Source organism: Cololabis saira, chromosome 2 (genome assembly GCF_033807715.1).
Source record: "Cololabis saira isolate AMF1-May2022 chromosome 2, fColSai1.1, whole genome shotgun sequence".
Taxonomy (NCBI): Eukaryota; Metazoa; Chordata; class Actinopteri; order Beloniformes; family Belonidae; genus Cololabis; species Cololabis saira.
The window spans coordinates 5,864,588-5,881,302 of NC_084588.1; positions in this window are offsets into that span (position 1 = coordinate 5,864,588).

A 16,715-nucleotide genomic window follows, 5' to 3' on the forward strand; every position below is an offset into this window, starting at 1 on the left:
AATTATGTGGGGCTGAAGTGTTTTAAGTATTTTAACAGATCTATCTGAAGATCTGACATTCAGTTAATACAAACTAGTTAGTAAGTTCCCTTCTGACAAAGATTGTCTATGATATGAATCATATCTCTGTTAGCATGTAAAGTGAAAATACACCTACTCTTTGGTGATGAGATGGGAAGTTGAAGACAGATGGGGTCGCACCATCTGACTGACAGTCTGACCCGTCCTGCCAAAATCACCAGGGTTGAAGTGCTCACTACAGAGCTTTGAGGATTCAGTTGCAACAAAACCCTCCCGTCTAATAGCAACTTCCCATTGCCTCCTCAAGCCTGTATCACTGGGAAACCTTTAAAATGTGAAGAAGAAAAAAAAACAGCAAGAGACAATGAGAGAGAGTACCAGTCCCTGCTGTAATACCATGACATAATATTATAAATGGTAAAATAGCCTAAATTCGGGGCCGCCGCAAGGGGTGTGCGAACCGTGCAACCGCACGGGGCCTCGCGCCCCAAGGGGCCTCGCGCTATGGGCCGTTTTTTTTTTTTTTTTTTTTTTTTTTTTCAATTTCTTTTTTTTTTCTTTTTTTTTTCCGTTTTTTCCCTTATAAATATCAACAGTCACGTTCCATTACAGACCTGAATGTGTACTAGTCTGTGCAAATCAATAAATATATGTGCAATGATGTGCTTGCTGATTGTCGCTGCGCGTGTCTGTTGTTCCATACAACTGCGTCAGACCAAGCGCATTGACACAAGTGTGGAACAAACTGTCACACAATATCGAGAGAACGAGACAGATTCAGGAAATTTCCATCAGGGGATGAAAAAAGAAAAAAACTAAAGAAAATGGAAGAGTTTAATGCCTCTCTGAAAAGCTCGTTTGATAAATTTGTTACAAAAATCACCGATCCGACCGGGTCTCAAGCAGCTGTGGGGCCCCGCGTCGAGGCAAGCCCAGATGATGATGAGGCAGGGGAAGGTATCCAGTATTTTGCTAATTGGAGAGTTAAAATTGCGCATAGAGACACCCGATCCGACCCGAAAAACCCCAAAATTTCGCGCCCCCCCCCCCAGCCATTTCGCACAGGGCCTCACAAATCTCCCGGACAGCTCTGCCTAAATTATTGTTCAATCTTACTTGTGAAAGGTAATCCCACGCGATCTCGTTTCAATAGTGCGCCGGTTATTGCGACCGTAAGCTGTACAAAATAAGGGCATAGTTGCTCGCTCTCCTTCGGTTGTCGGTTGTTGACACTTTGGCTGTCTCTGCTAGACTGGCGTGAGGAGACCCATTCAATATGGCGGCGTCGCTGGATTACGTTCCAGCACGTCATGAGGCGTCTACGTATACTGTATATGTCTATGATCTCAACGGGTAGGATAATTTGGCAGAACACAGGCCCCGCTCGTGAACGAGCTCCACGTGACTCATGAACACACCGCACTTAATCTTTGCCTCGCAAACAGGGGATCGCAGGTCGCCAGATATTCAACACTATATAACGGGGATTTCAAGCTGCAGCTTCCGCTTACGGCCACACCAGCCTGAATACGCCTTTGGACTTCCTGTTGTGCACAGAGAGTGTGATGTGGCAGTGAGTACATGGTGGAGAAGGGAGAGGAGAGAACGGAGAAAGAATTTACAAGAAAAAGAAACAGAAGAGTGGAGACAGATAACAACTCCCCCAGCAGCAGATGCTGCCAGGGGGCAACTCTAAACGAGTTAAAAAAATTAAGGACGGATAACATGATGACGAACGTGGAAACACCCATGAAAAGTTTGACGCAAAACACGGACGGCATGGCGATGAGAGAATCAAGGAAGAGGATATGTTCAGCCTTCGGAGGAGGAGAGAGTGAGAGGAGATCGGGAGAGATGTCCGCGGTGGAGAAAGTGGAGGACGGGAGGACACCAGGGCGGAGCGGTGAGGCGGAGGACGGAAGAAGAGACAGCGGGGAGATCGGGCGAGTCGGCAGCAGCAGGAGAGAAGCTGGACGGAGCGGAGGACCAGAAAAAACTGGTGGTGAACGTGGAGATTGAGGGAGACGATGACATCCCCCTGATGGGGCTGCTAAAAGCAGTGAGTGTGGCGCGCGGGCGTGTTCTGGGCTGCTGGACGGTTTGAAGATCCGGAACTCTCGGGTGATTGCCACAGAGGTCGTTAGAGACACGAGGGTGGTGTCTTTCCTGAACCTGCCACTATATATCACGGATGAGCAAATCCTGGCAAAACTGGCTCAATGGGGAGTGGAGCCGGTCTCCGTGATCAGAAGAAAGACGTGGGTGTGCATGAATATAGTTTAGTTTAGTTTATTGTTTTGCACAGTTTTTAAAAAATATACAGGACATATCAATGATAAACACTATAGGTGCAGGAAGAGGCAAAAAACCCAATGGGCTTATTTGAAGCCTCCACCGAAGATATTAAAATTTCATGTCAAGATTAACATACAAAAAAACAGAAAGTAAAACTATACAAAAGTGATGGCAAACTAATAATGCAATATATAAATAATAAAGAATAAAGACAAAAAATAAATGTGTGTGAGTGTGCATGGGATATTGTTTTTACAACTTATATTATATTGACTCCTGAGCAAATAAGACTGTACATGTCACTATGAGTGAAACACAAAAAAAAATAAAATAAATAAAAAAAAGAACATGGATACATAAACAACAATACATTGGGAAAACAGTTACAAAACAGCAGTCAAGTGGTCCTTCAAACGTCTTTTGTAATATTTCAGAGAGGACGAGCTCTTTGCCAAGTGGGAAAAATCATTCCACAATTTAGTGCCCCTAAATCTCACCGAAAATTGACCTCTGCAAGTGAGAAATTTAGGAGGATGAAGATCTGAGGATTGTCGAGTTGAATAAGAATGAATCTCTGAGTTTAATTTAAAGTAAATCTTGAACTGTCCAGGAATATTACCTTCACTTGAATTTAGCTTATAAATAAAAACGCATATCTGAAAAATATTGATATCATAAATAGTAAGAATCTGGAGTTTTTGAAATAAAGGAGTAGATGAAGCGAGTGACTCTGATCGAGTTGCAAACCTAACAAAAATATCTTTGACGGCACCAGGTACCTTAAGGTAAAGTTTCCGGATTAAGTCTTGGCCCTGCCTTATAGCGTTAAATTTGACACTTTGGAGGGACCAGAGTATTTTAGAATACTGCATGACAACCAGGTCAGAGTGTGCAGGTTGTGTCTGCAGCCGGGACACATTCTCAGAGAATGTCCGGAGTTCTGCTGCTTCAGATGTAAGAAACAGGGACATTACGCGAGGGAATGCACAAACTTAACGGAGGTGGCGGAAAAGACTGTGGAGGAGAAGGAGGAGACGGGGAGGAAGGAGGAGGAGGTGGAAGAGGTGGAGGAGGAGGAGGAGGATGAGAGGCAAGAGGAGGAGGAGGAGAGGAAGAAGATGAAGGGAAGGAGGGGGAGAGCATGGCAGAGGACATGGAAGAGGAGGGGAGGAGGAGGATCGAGGGTGCAGAGGAGAAGACAACAGAGGCGGCGGGGGTTTCTGAGGGAGGAGAGATCAGAGGGAACATGGAGATGGAGAACAGCAGAGAGGAGGAGGAAGGAAGCGGGTGGTATGGGGAGTTGAGCAGAATCCAGAGCAGCGGGGAGTCGCTGCCGTGCGCACAGCCGAGTACATCAAAAATGAGAGGTGTGAGACATGCGGAGAGGGGGGAACGGAGGATAAGAATGAGGGAGGGGGGGTATTGACATCGGGGAGGAGATCGGGGTCGAGGAAAGGATGAGGACAAAAAAGACGGTCTTCCAAATAGGAAAGTTTATTTTATATGGCTATGGGGTTTTTTTTCCCTTTGCTTTTTTGTCTGTATGACTTTTTCAATTGAGTCTATTAACGCCAATGGACTGAGAGACAGGGGGAAATTAGAAAAAGTCATGAGCCTGTGTAAAGCGGACATAATATGTCTATAAGAGACGCACTGGGACAGCGCAAAAGAACTGGACCTGAGGTGGCTGTGGAATGGTGATTTTTTTTCAAGCCACGGGACAAATATTGCAAGGGGGGTTAGTATCTTCTGCAGAAGAACCAGTGGAATTAAGGCCACGTTGTTGGATGAGGATGAGGAGGGAAGATGGGTGAACATTAGTTTTGATTTTTCAGAATGAGCAATATAATATGTTAAATATCCATGCACCAAATATTGAGAGTGATCGGTCTACCTTTTTTAAGAAGCTATATAAAATATCTGAGTAATATTATTATAGGCGACTTTAATGTAAAGTTATGCAAAATGGATGTGAGTGAGAGGTGTGTGTGGAGACAGGATGCCTCAAGGAAAATACTTAAGGATTTTATGACAGAAAATAATTGGTACTATATGGGTCAATATCACCGTAGAGTGCCTTTCAGCCCTCACAATACTCACAAATTTTGGTCTTAATTTCTGATTCTCTTTATGTCCTATCATGAATAGTAGACACCCAAGTTGTAGAAATATATATTAGCGGAGCTCCCACACATATTTTCAGATAATTATGGGCCAATATTGGGAGAATAAACCATAAGACATGTCCACCCTGTCATGGACATATACATAACTGTTAAATATGTTTTCATTGCAATATTAAATATAAAAATAACCTTTTCTGGAACATATGATGTCCCTTTCTTAGACAGGGTTATTTGTTTGCTTTCAAGTTATAAATAAATACAATATTTTATGCAAACCATCGATTTTTAAAGAAACACACACAATTTGCACATATATTTTATTTAATTTGGAGAAAACTGTGATATTTGGATGCAATTTTTTATTTGCATATTATTGCCCCCCACTTAGCTATTGAACACACTAGATTATATAAACAGATATTTAACAGTATAATTGAATTATTATTCAAAAATATCAAGATGACAGGGTGGACCAGCACATGACAGGGTGGACACATAAAGCAGAACACACAAAGCATGGCAAAATATGAAAATGAAACATAAGTCTATTTGAAACAAATATTTTTTTTATTGATTTCATGTGTAGGTATTTGAAGTAATTAAAACATGTGATGATTCACATAACGTATTCTTGAACACATTCTTGAGGAACCACATCTTAAAAACATTTAACGATCATGTGAATTCAAGAGAAAAACAGAGAGAAACAACACTCCTGAGAAGAAATGTAAACTTACATTCATGAACAATGAATAATTGCTGTAGGTTCAAAAAAAAGAAAGAAAAGTTTGAACCTTGCTGAGCAACAAATGGATTCCTGCCCTCTGGCTCATCTCAACTGCTCTTGTACATACAGCCATGAAGCCTTGTCTATCTGTACAGAGCGTTTATTGAGGACTTGTGGCTCTGGAATGAGACAGAGAATCTGTTGATCTGCATACCAGGTAACATCTTCTCTGGGACTAGGCCAGAAGAATTTGTTAATCCCGTTCCGGTGCATGCACTTAACCATTAGGTTGTGCTCTTCCACTTCAATGACAATGCCAGGATAGGCTTCGTTATCATAATTGACCACACACCATTCTCCGATGTGTTTTGCCTCAATTAATTGTGGACGCCATTTGGTGTCTGTTGTGCTGTCAGATGCAGGGGCATGGTTGTCCTCTTCACTTAAGCCGCGTTTATACTTGCAGTTCAGAACGCGTACGCGAGACGCAGGATACGCGTGACGTCACGTCTCGCGTATCCTGCGTATCCTGCGTACATTTGACGCGTCGACGTGCACGTTCTCAAAAAGACACTGAACGCGTACGCGACCTGCAGTTCTCGCTCTGGCCGCTAGTATCGCTGTTCCCGGTCTGATCCCGGCTGGCACGATTATGCTGCTCTCCCCTGGAGAAAGTTCCCCGTGCATATATTTATGCAATATTTAACTTCCCCCCAGGGTTTCCGTTGTCCGGTAAAATATGCCGAAGTCCGGTATTTTATAATCTCTCCGGTCAAAATACTCACTGGTGCTGCGGGACTAGAGTCCCCGGGAGTACCGCGGATGGCGAGCCCCGGCCGCCGAGCCCCGGCCGCCGAGCCCCGGCGACCGAGCCCCGGCGACCGAGCCCCGGCGACCGAGCCCCGGCGACCGACCCCCGGCGGAGGTACGCGCCGAGCCTCGGTGCCTCCCGGAGCCGGGAGGAAGCGGAGCCGGGAGCCAGGAGTCAATTGACGGGACTTATTTTATTTTAAATACTCTGTTTTTCAATAAAAATACTATTGAATGACTTGGAATCATATTAGGAACAATACATTTTTTGACCATGTTAATCTTTCTTATATATTGACATCTACTTCTCCATATGAACCTAAAATTAACTGGATTTATTGTTTCGTCATTCTTGTTGAGATGGGTGAGGAGAATGCTGGATAAATTAGTCTGGAAAGACTATCCACTTTTGATAATAAGCAATAATAATAAGATAAGATAAAATAGTCCTTTATTACTCCCTCAACGGGGAAACTCACGTAGCAGAAGTACACACACACACACACACACACAGGGAAGGGGGTAAAACAGTAATATAAATAAGTAATACACATTAAAAAAAGAGTAATAATAATAATAATAATGTTATGGTTTTCTTTAGCTTCCTTCTAGGCACCCAGAGCTTTACAGAGATCATTATTCATTCACACACATTCTCCCCGGTGGTAGCTCCGTCTGTAGCCGCAGCTGCCCTGCAGACTGACGGAAGCGTGGCTGCCATATCGCGCCAAACGGCCCCTCCGACCACCACAAACATTCATACACACTCATACACATTCACACGATGTTATAATCTCCTACATCATCCAATATTGTCCTGTAAAAGTGTTCGTTTTTCTAATCTGCTACCGCTGCTGCTGCTACTACTTCTGCTACTTAATATAAGTAGCTTTTCCAACTGTTGCTCTGCTTACTGCCCCCTATCGGTCACCATCGGTATGACAGGCTCTACTCGGGTGGTACGCGACGTACGCAGTGGAGCATGAACAGACACAAAGCAGGCTACGCAGGCTACGCAGGTTACGTGCGTAGAGTATATTTCCGGCTTTAGAGTTGCTTCCCTTAATTCATAACAGGGACAGTCCAACATACCTGCCTCTCTCTTGCAGAGACATGTGATGTCCCGGTATTTAACCTTGCCTGGTGACACACTCATCACTTGATGCACCCTCATTGTTCCTTTTATTGGAGTGATGACAGGTATCTGTTGTGTGATGAAAAAAGAGATATAAATATGTACATGTATTGGTAATTTATATAGGTTGGGAATTTTAAAAAGTAAGGGCTACATTTCTGTTATTTTATTACCTCTGGCTTTGATTCAACATCATCTTCACTGATGTAGAATAACTCCACTGAAGTGTTGGTACATTTCAGTTTTTCATAAAGGATCTGTGCATTAGGGATGTCCTCTCCATGTTTGACGGCTCTGTCTGCTGATCTCTTCAGCGCTCCACCAACACCATCTGGTGCCCCCTTGCCATGTCCTGCCTCAAAGTAATTCCAGTTGACATTTTCAAAGCCTAGTTTATATGGCTCTGTGGAGAGTAGGTAGAAGTTTCCTCTCTGCCGATACTGGGTGGCTGGCCCATCACTGAAGAAGTGAAGTCTTTTTACTTCAGGACACCTTTGCTTTACCATCTCAAGTACTGGGTCAAGGTGGGCCCAAATAGCTGTCGGGTCATGCCGCCGACTTGGAGAAATGGAGCAGAAGGCGAGAGGTGACTGGTCACCAGCAGTGTAAAGTACCCCTGTGTGGAGAGTTGCCTGTTGGTGCGATCCTCCAAAATGGACGGATTGAATTTCTTGGCTGTATTTGCACAAGTAATTTTCGCTAAAATCAATGTGCAGCATGCACTCATCAATGTTTAGGGTCTCTCTGATCTGTCTGTAGGCTGTATATTGCCATCTAATATTGAAGACATGTTGCTTAAATCTGCTGAGCCTTTCTTGAAATTGGCTAACCAGCTCAGACTCTGTTGTTCTGAGATCCCTCTTCACTGTAATCATTGAGGATTTTTCTTCTTTATGGATCCTTTCTGTGGTCCATTGTGCCACACAAACCTCTGCTTCCCCAGGTTGCTTAAGAGTTGCATTTGCATTGAAGATGCACTCCCTACACTCATTGTAAGCACATGCTTTTGCCTTTGGATCACACATGATTGAGTCGGCCATATCTTCAATGCTTTTGGTCGGCAATATACCACAACTGTGGAGCGCATTGGCCATGAGTTGCGTGTTATCGTGTGTTTTGCACAAACATGTGTTGCGGTCAGCGTCTGTGGGTGTAACAACCCAAAATGGCCTGAGCCGGCAAAATGTGCTGTATGACAGCTGACCATTTTGCTCAGAAAAAAATTTTCTGTGTAGATTTTTCAATGTGTCTGTGAGTAATCTTTTTTGCATTTTTTTCTTTTGTCGGGTGACTGTTTGTTTGCAGCCTGGTGTCCAACGGCTAACATCGTCACGGAGAAAAAAGGACCTCACTTTCCTCTTGATCTCCATAGCTGCACAGCTTTCTTTTCTCTTCACAGTTGCGCAAAGATCCACATTGAAAGTTGCACCTCTTTTTTTTGAGTAGCCAAAAGCTGTTTGTGTGTACTTCTGGAGTTTGTACTTTTTTAATATACTTCCAGAAGTTACCCTGGCAATCAGTTGTCTTTCTCTCTCAGTTTTTGCGTTTCTGTATTTTCTTCGGATGTTCTCAATCAGGGTGGTGTGAAATAATAGGACTCTCTTAATGGGGGACCTAACATTTTGGCTTCGTACCAGTTCCCTGAGTTTTGAATGAGGAGACGCTGATAGTGCTTCTTTCTTATTCCTCTGGTATCTCTTTTTGTATTTTTCTGCCTTTTTCTTTTCCTTTGCCAGTTTTTCTTTCAACTTTTCTAATTCTTTCATCAATTCCCTCCTCCTTCTTTCTCGAATCCTTTCTCCTTGAAGGCGTTGCCTAGAATATAGAAATTGTTGTCAGATTTTTAAAGTAATCAGTGTTGATTACGCCTATTTCATCCCTAACCAATTATATGATATATTCACTCCTAACAACAACAAAATCATATTCAGATATGCACTTAGATATAAACTGTATGTACAGTAAATCAAATAATTCAAATTTAAATTTGCCATTCTAGAATGATTTGAGCATCTAACTAGGTAAGTACACAGAGGTAAGTATAACTAATAATATGAAATACTGTAGGTGACTATAATTAATAAATAATTTGGCCAAGAGTTATGTTTCATTTATATGTTTCCATACTACATTTACGCTAACCTTGAGGCCCCCGGCTGTGGGGGACTTTCTGGAGTTGAGGGAGGAGTCTGCAACACCATCATTGTTTGGGCTTTAGCTTTAGCTTTAGCTCTGGAAGCTTTCTTTTCCTCACTCCATTTCTTCCTTTGACTTCGCTTTCCTCTCTCAGTGAGTTCATTAATTCCCTTCTTCTTCCCTGTATCTCTATCTTTCTTCCATTTCTCCCTTTCTTTCTGAAGGTATGCTTCTCTTTTTTCAGGGTTTGCATTCCGGCGTTCTCTATACCGCCGTGCAGATTCTGCAGCACTCAGAGGCATGTCCTGAAAAATGCAGTGATTTCATGACAACAAGCAAATATATTTTTATAAATTACAAAATATTTTCTACTGCAGATGTTTCTAATTATCACAAAATTATACACGATTATCAACAAGATGAATTATATGTCCACCCTGTCATGTGCATGTCCACCCTGTCGGATCTGAGTGGCCGACAGGGTGGACATTTTGGTACAACGACAGGGTGGACATTTTGAGCTTCAGTTAGCATAAAAGCTTAGAACAAAGGGTCACTAGCTAACTAGCTAGCCTGGTTTTCGAAGAGAATTTGATATAGTTAAACTTACATATTTTGACAATATTGTATTCTAATCACTTCCTGCATATTTCATGCTGACAGGGCTGACATCCTAAGCTTGGGTTGTGCAAGTAAGCAAACTTATACAAAGAAATTTTGTCAGTAGGAAAGTCAACTACTCACTCACCCCAGCCTTGAATTTCCCGCCACTGAAGAGAGAAAAAAAACTGTTCTCGTGATGTCACTAGAGGGGATGACCTTTTCTCAAGGGGGCGGATCCTCCAATACGACAGGGTGGACAATCATTTAAGGGACGCACATAAACTCTTCTTTTTTATTAAATATATATATGATTTTTATTACCAAATGATCAATACACTTAAGATGAGTAATATTTCATTTAACAAAATAATAATATGAAAAAAAAGTTTTAATATTTTATGATTTGACTATATTTTACCCACATTGAAATTGAATGAGCAGTGCTTGGGACATAGCAAAATAGCATGCATCCTCTTATACAAACCTGCAGAAAAGCTAGAAAATGTATCTAAAGAGCCAAGTACTGCTTTTTTAGGAATGTAAAAACTTATTCCCATATTACACAGCCTTTATTGCTTATTTTTATGTTACGTTAACATGGCAAATGAAATATGTATGTACAGGACACCAAAAGGCACCCTTCAGCGATATTGACCCATATATGGAGGATTCAAAATCCTAGTGATAGAAAATTTTCTAGAACACAGATAATAGAAGGGGTTCTAAAACAAAGCAGGATTGATTTATGTTTAATCAAACAAGCACAATTACGGTTTTTTAACAATGTACGTTATAATTATATATACCTGAGCGACCATGCTATATTATCGATGGAGGTAGGGGAACAGGAAAGGAGCAGTGTGGCATCTGCACGCATACCTATTGAAGGATACAAATTATAATAAATGTATAAAGCAAATCATTTCGAGCATAAGCTCACAGTGGGTTTTTAAAGAAAATATAGTACAAGGGTGGGAGGAGCTGAAAATTAGGATAAAGCGGAAAAGTATACAATATGCTAAAAAGCTACGGGCTTGACAGCATAAAAAAAGAAAAGGATTTGAAAGCAGAAATTGAAAGGGTTGAGACACAAGAATGGGTGGATGAGGACAAGTTGGTGATGTTGTCCATAGAATTGAAAGAACTGGAAAAAATAAAATGCGAAGGGGCTGTCCTGAGGAGCAAAGCACAAAACGCGGTGGAGGGAGAATAGAGCCTTAGATAAAAGTCTGGGTAGCGATGGACTAACAGCCAATTTCTATAAAACCTATAGTGATATATTAAAGCCAATATTATTAAACTTATATAAAGATAGAGAAAACCAAGTCTGTGCCGGCATCAATGGGGTATTATTACTATGATATATAAAAAAGGGGATAAAATATTAATGAAAATTTTTGCAAATAGAGCCAAACAAGTGATTCATACGATCGTGGAGCCGACTCAAGCTTATAGTGTGCCGAGGAAAGAAGTGTCGGACATCTTGAATACAATAAGAGATATTGTAGACTATTTAAAGATGTCAAACAGGGAGGGTATTTTAATGTCACTAGATTTCAATAAAGCTTTTGACAGGGTGGAACCCAAATTCATGTTTAAAGTTATGGAGAAGGTGGGGTTTGGGGAGCGTCTTTTGAGATGGATGAAGCTGATGTATGCGAACGCCACAGGCAGTGTGAAGTGCAATGGAGTGGTGACTGATGCTTTTCAGCTACAGAGGTCAGTTAGGCAAGGGTGTTAAGTTTGTGGCAGGGAAGCCTCAGTAAGGAAAAGACAACGGCACTTACTATTCCCCGGTCCCTCGCTACCTAAAGGAGGCGTCCAGCCTCCCCTCCTCACTCAGGTAAAAAAGGCTTGCTCCCCTACTCAACTGTCTTCGCGGGCGGCAACAATAAAAGCTGCGGTCCGCACCCTCCCAGCCCGGTGCCGCAGCATCAGCCAAAAACTGAAGTCTTCCCCACTCACTGTCCGGCCATTCACAGACCTCTTTTATTCCAGCGTCGTCATCCTCTCCTACTCCACACAGGTGCAAGTAATTCATAATCAGGTAATGAAACTCCTCCCTGCAGCATCCACACCGGCAGGCACAGAGACCCTCCTGACATTTCATTACAATATTTACAAATGTGATACTACATCAGCTGGATAGAACGGTGGACAGAGAATGCAATGTGTGTAGTCTGTTCCCGGAGACTCTATTGCACATGTTTGATGTTTGTCCGGAGTTGACGGGGTTCTTCAGACTGTTGGGAGTGTCTGGTCAACAAATTGGGAATGGTGTGGGATGGGAGGGATTCATGGGAGATTTTCTTTTTGTTTGGGGAATGGGAGAGAAGCAGGGTGAAGAACGCAGCTTTGTGTAGATTTCTGATCTACACAAAGTGTAGCATAGTGTGTAGCATTCGCACTATGGGCGCCCGATGGGCGATCAGAATGCGAAGAAATAAAGCACATCACAAACATAAAGTTGTTGAAGTTTGGCCAATCTTCCATAGCATAGTTAGAAAACAAATTATGTCTAGATTTATACATGGGGATGAGGATTTCGGTCGACTTTTTTTTTTTTTTTTTTTTTTAAACTTTGTTTATTAAGATTTTCCGTTTTTGGTCCCTCCATCACCAGCCGTAGCTCCGCCAGCAGAAATAACGAAGTTCATGGCCAGTTGAGGGTCGGTGAATGACCGCTCAGACAACCCCGGGAGAATGATGCAGAACCACGCGGGGTAACGGAAGCCAAAGCGGGCACCCTGGATGTCACGGAGCCGCCTCCTCACGTTTGCGAAAGCCCCCCGTCGTTTGGCCTCACTGGCGGTGAGATCGGGGAAGATGTGAATCGGCCACCCATTGTGGGAGAGAGCTTTCACCTGTCGGGCTTGGCGGAGGATGAGCTCACGGATGTGGAAGTAGTGAACCCTGATGACAAACGGCCTGGGCGGTTGATCGGACCTCGGTTTAGCTTGCAGTGTCCTGTGGGCTCTGTCAAGTAGAGGCTTCTCCTCCAAGCGGAGCACTTTTTGCAGGAGGCTGGAGATAAATTCAGTCGGCAATGCGCCCTCAAACTCCTCTGGGATGCCCACGAGCCTGATGTTTTTCCTCCGAGATCTCCTCTCAAGATCCTCACATTTAGATTGGAGGTCTCTGACATCCGACTGGAGGTAAGTCACAGCTGTTTCCAGAGTTGTTAACGAGTCGCTCGTTGTCGTCGCGGATCTTTCCACCTCCTTTAAGCGGTCATCTTGTGCGTCCACGGATCTCTGCAGGGCCGCCACCGAAGAAGTTAAGTCCTTTCTGACAGCAGCAATATCTGCCTGTATACCACTAACAGCCACTTCTATTTTGGAGCAAATATCGCTCTTCAGGGAAGCCAGGGCACTGGTGAATGCGCTGGACGTCAGTATGTCTTCCCCCGGCTCCGTCTCATCACCTGAAGTGGGGGCAGCGGCCGCAGCGGTAGCATTAGGAGCAGCACTGCAGGACGACTTTGAGATAGTAGATTTGCTGGTCGGAGGCTTCATGGTTTGTTCTCAAAATCTGCCAGATAGAAATTTGGTCGTTTAAGAACACACAGGTAGCACCCAGTGTGTGTTTGAGTCTGAAGTGGTCTGTTTAACTCGAAATTGAGAAATCACCCACGGAGCTTGCTCAAAACACGTCTACATCCTTTCACCAGAACAGCGCCCCCCCCTTTGGTAGACTTTTTGTGAAGGATGGCAATCTTATGTCACTGGATGGGGAGGATTGTGTGGAAATGGCAAAGGTTTTTTTTTGCTTTTTTGGGGGTGGTTGTGTTGTTTTGTTGGAGATTGAATCAACCTTTTTGTAAAGGGATACAGTGATTGAGGGTTAATAGGCTGATGAGTGTTCACAGCCGGAATGGGTTTTTTTTTTCTTTGGTTTTGTGTTTTTTAACATGGCTAAATTAATTATGTTTAATTCTGAATATGATTGTGTGTAAATTGGAATCCTTTTTTTGGGCAAATGTTGCAGATTATGATTTGTTGGGGAGAGGAGAAAACTGACTGTGAATACGTAACAGATTAATGAACTGACTGTGTTTTGGAAATGTAATCAAGAATATATTTTTTAAATGTAAATTTTCATAATAAAAGATTTAAAAAAAAAATACACCCGATCTCGTCTGATCTCGGAACCCAAGCAGGGTCGGGCCTGGTTAGTACTTGGATGGGAGACCCCCTGGGAATACCAGGTGCTGTAAGCTTTTTCAACCAGCAGAGGGAGCTGTCGCCCAATCTAACCACACATTTTTCAACGTGCTCACAGCGACCACTCACTTCCTACAGCTTTTTGCACGTGGGTAAGGCCCATTAACTCCAACAAATACTCTTATATCCAATAACTCCTTCCTCTGATCTTACGGAGACTTTCTAAAACATTTGTCATGACACCACTGTATAATCAGCAATGTGGACAATCTCAGTGTCTGTAGTTGAATACACTCAGATTTTCTGAAGATGAACAGCTGAAAAAACGAAGGTTGACTGGAACACTTTATAAAGCTCATATTTTCAAATTTTGATGCTTGTTTTGCTATGTGAAAACAGCAACTGGACATCAGTCTTGGTTGGTTCAGTAACACTGCTGTCGTTGTTGAACTGCCTGAATCTAGACTCTGGGGGACGTCCAAAGTCCGTCTGCAGGAAACGCTGCCCTGCATGTTTCCGATGCCTCCCTCTCCCACACACCTGACTAATGGTTATCAGCAGCTCATCATCCAGGTCTCAACAGCTCTGTTATTGACTCAGCCACGTCGGTCAGGGTTGTGATGAAGCAGGAAAACATCTAAAACATGCAGGACACCGGCTCTTGAGGACAAACTTTGGAAACTCCTGCTCTACAGGAACCTGCAGAGAAATTAAAACGTCATAAAGCGACAAAAATAATAAATAACTCACGTCTTTCAAGTCTAATGTGGTGATGCATTACATCAACATTGTTTTGGTTTTTGTTTTTTAACACTGGACATAAAAATTGGTTTACGACAACATTTTGGAGTTTTAACCTTTTTGTTTGGCCACTGTAGTTACTTGTGTCATTTGTTGATGTTTTTTTCCAGGATTCCGATTGGCAAGCATGACTTTATGCTACTCGTTACATTGCCACCTGTAGGTTTGGCTTATACCACCCTTAACAGCATATTTATGCGAGTTTGTGTAAATGAAAAGATTTTGAAAACGATCTGACATAAATGATGGTATTTTTCAAAACGTAGAGGGGGAAATATAAATTTTTGTAAATACCCGTGTGTAAATGTGGCCTACATCTGCTTATATAGTCATCCTTGTAGTGCACCAGTTAGCCATTGTGTCTGTGTCTCTCCTCTCCGTGTTCTTCATCCTCTCTGTCTGTTTTCTCTTTTCATGCTCTGCCCAGCTGGTCTTCAGCAGGAGGATCCCCCCTTTTATGATCCAGGTCCTGAACAAGGTCTTTCCATCTCGTCATGTGTCACAGAGTGGTTGATTCGGATTCAAATCCAGGAGGGACGCAGAGGCAGAACTTCCAAAAACCAGTGATTTATTAAGTAAAAACAAACCAAAAATACTGCAGAGCAGGGTTAACAAAAACACAAGAGCTTATCCCTAGAGGAAACCTGACATGACACGTAGAGGGTGGAAACAGTACGGACCAGCAGGGAGCAAGGGAAAGACAAGACACAGAAGGCTTGACGAGACACAGGTGCAGATGTGACACCTCTGTTAGGGAGTGGTCACAATAACGGGATTTTATTTGTATGTGTACAAATGGGACACCTTCATTAAGAAGTTTATTTTATTTTCATGTATTTTATTTGATGTCTAATAACCGTTGTGAAGGGGAACGTTTTATACTGGGAAGCAGTGGGGCGGAACGTTGTGGTCGCTCCAGGGGTTCCGGGGTTCGGTAAAAGTGGTGCACCTGCCTCGGCCACTTCAGAAATGACCTGGAGGAGAACAGAGACGCATCGTGCTTTAATCACTCCGCACTCCACCTGCTTTTTACAGGTACACATATTTGTTACCACGGTCTTCACCCTTGGGACCCGTAACACAGACCATCAGGGCAGACGGCAACAAGGGAAGTCAAGACATAACTTAAACATGGGAGGACATAAGATTTTAAAATAAAACAGGAATCTAAACACCAAAACAGTAAAAACCTTTGACCTTAACGCAAAACCATGACATCATGTGGTATTTTGAAATTTAAAAAATGCCATCACCATTGTCCCTTTTTTAATTTAAACTTTTCTTCGAGACACATTGTTGTGTCTAGAAAATGTCCCACTTTCATATGTTGCCATCTTTCCACTTGGAGCTTCAGCTGATCCGTTCCATAAAACCTGCAGAGATTCCAGTGAATATAAGCAACAGGACATTGAAAGGATTCATTCAGACTGTGACCCCTCGTCCTCTCCTGCTCACTCTGACCTGACTAATAAAACTATAATCAGGAAGGTTCGACTCGATGTGAACAGAAGCTCTGTTATTTTGGTCTAACCAGTTAAAAAAAAAATCCAGGGTGCGCTCAGAGATACATGTAAAAGCATTAATTACAAATGTTTTCTCAGCTAAAGACCTAACATTTAATAAAGCCAACTTAAGTGTTTTAGAGGTATTATTTGCCCCCTCGTATTTGGGAGCAGTCTGTGGCACACAAGGTATGTTTACTGAGTGCAACTCTCCGTGTTTTGACTGGGCTACATTCTCCAACTCCAACACATGGCGGCTGAGGTGGGGAGCTATAAACAAGCCCACACAAGCCTCTCACCCTGGGCAACTCCAGAGTAGTGGAGGGTCCAGCCCCTTTCAAGGAGCTGGGTTCCAGAGCCCAAGCTATGCGCGACTATCTCTAGCCGGTATCTCTC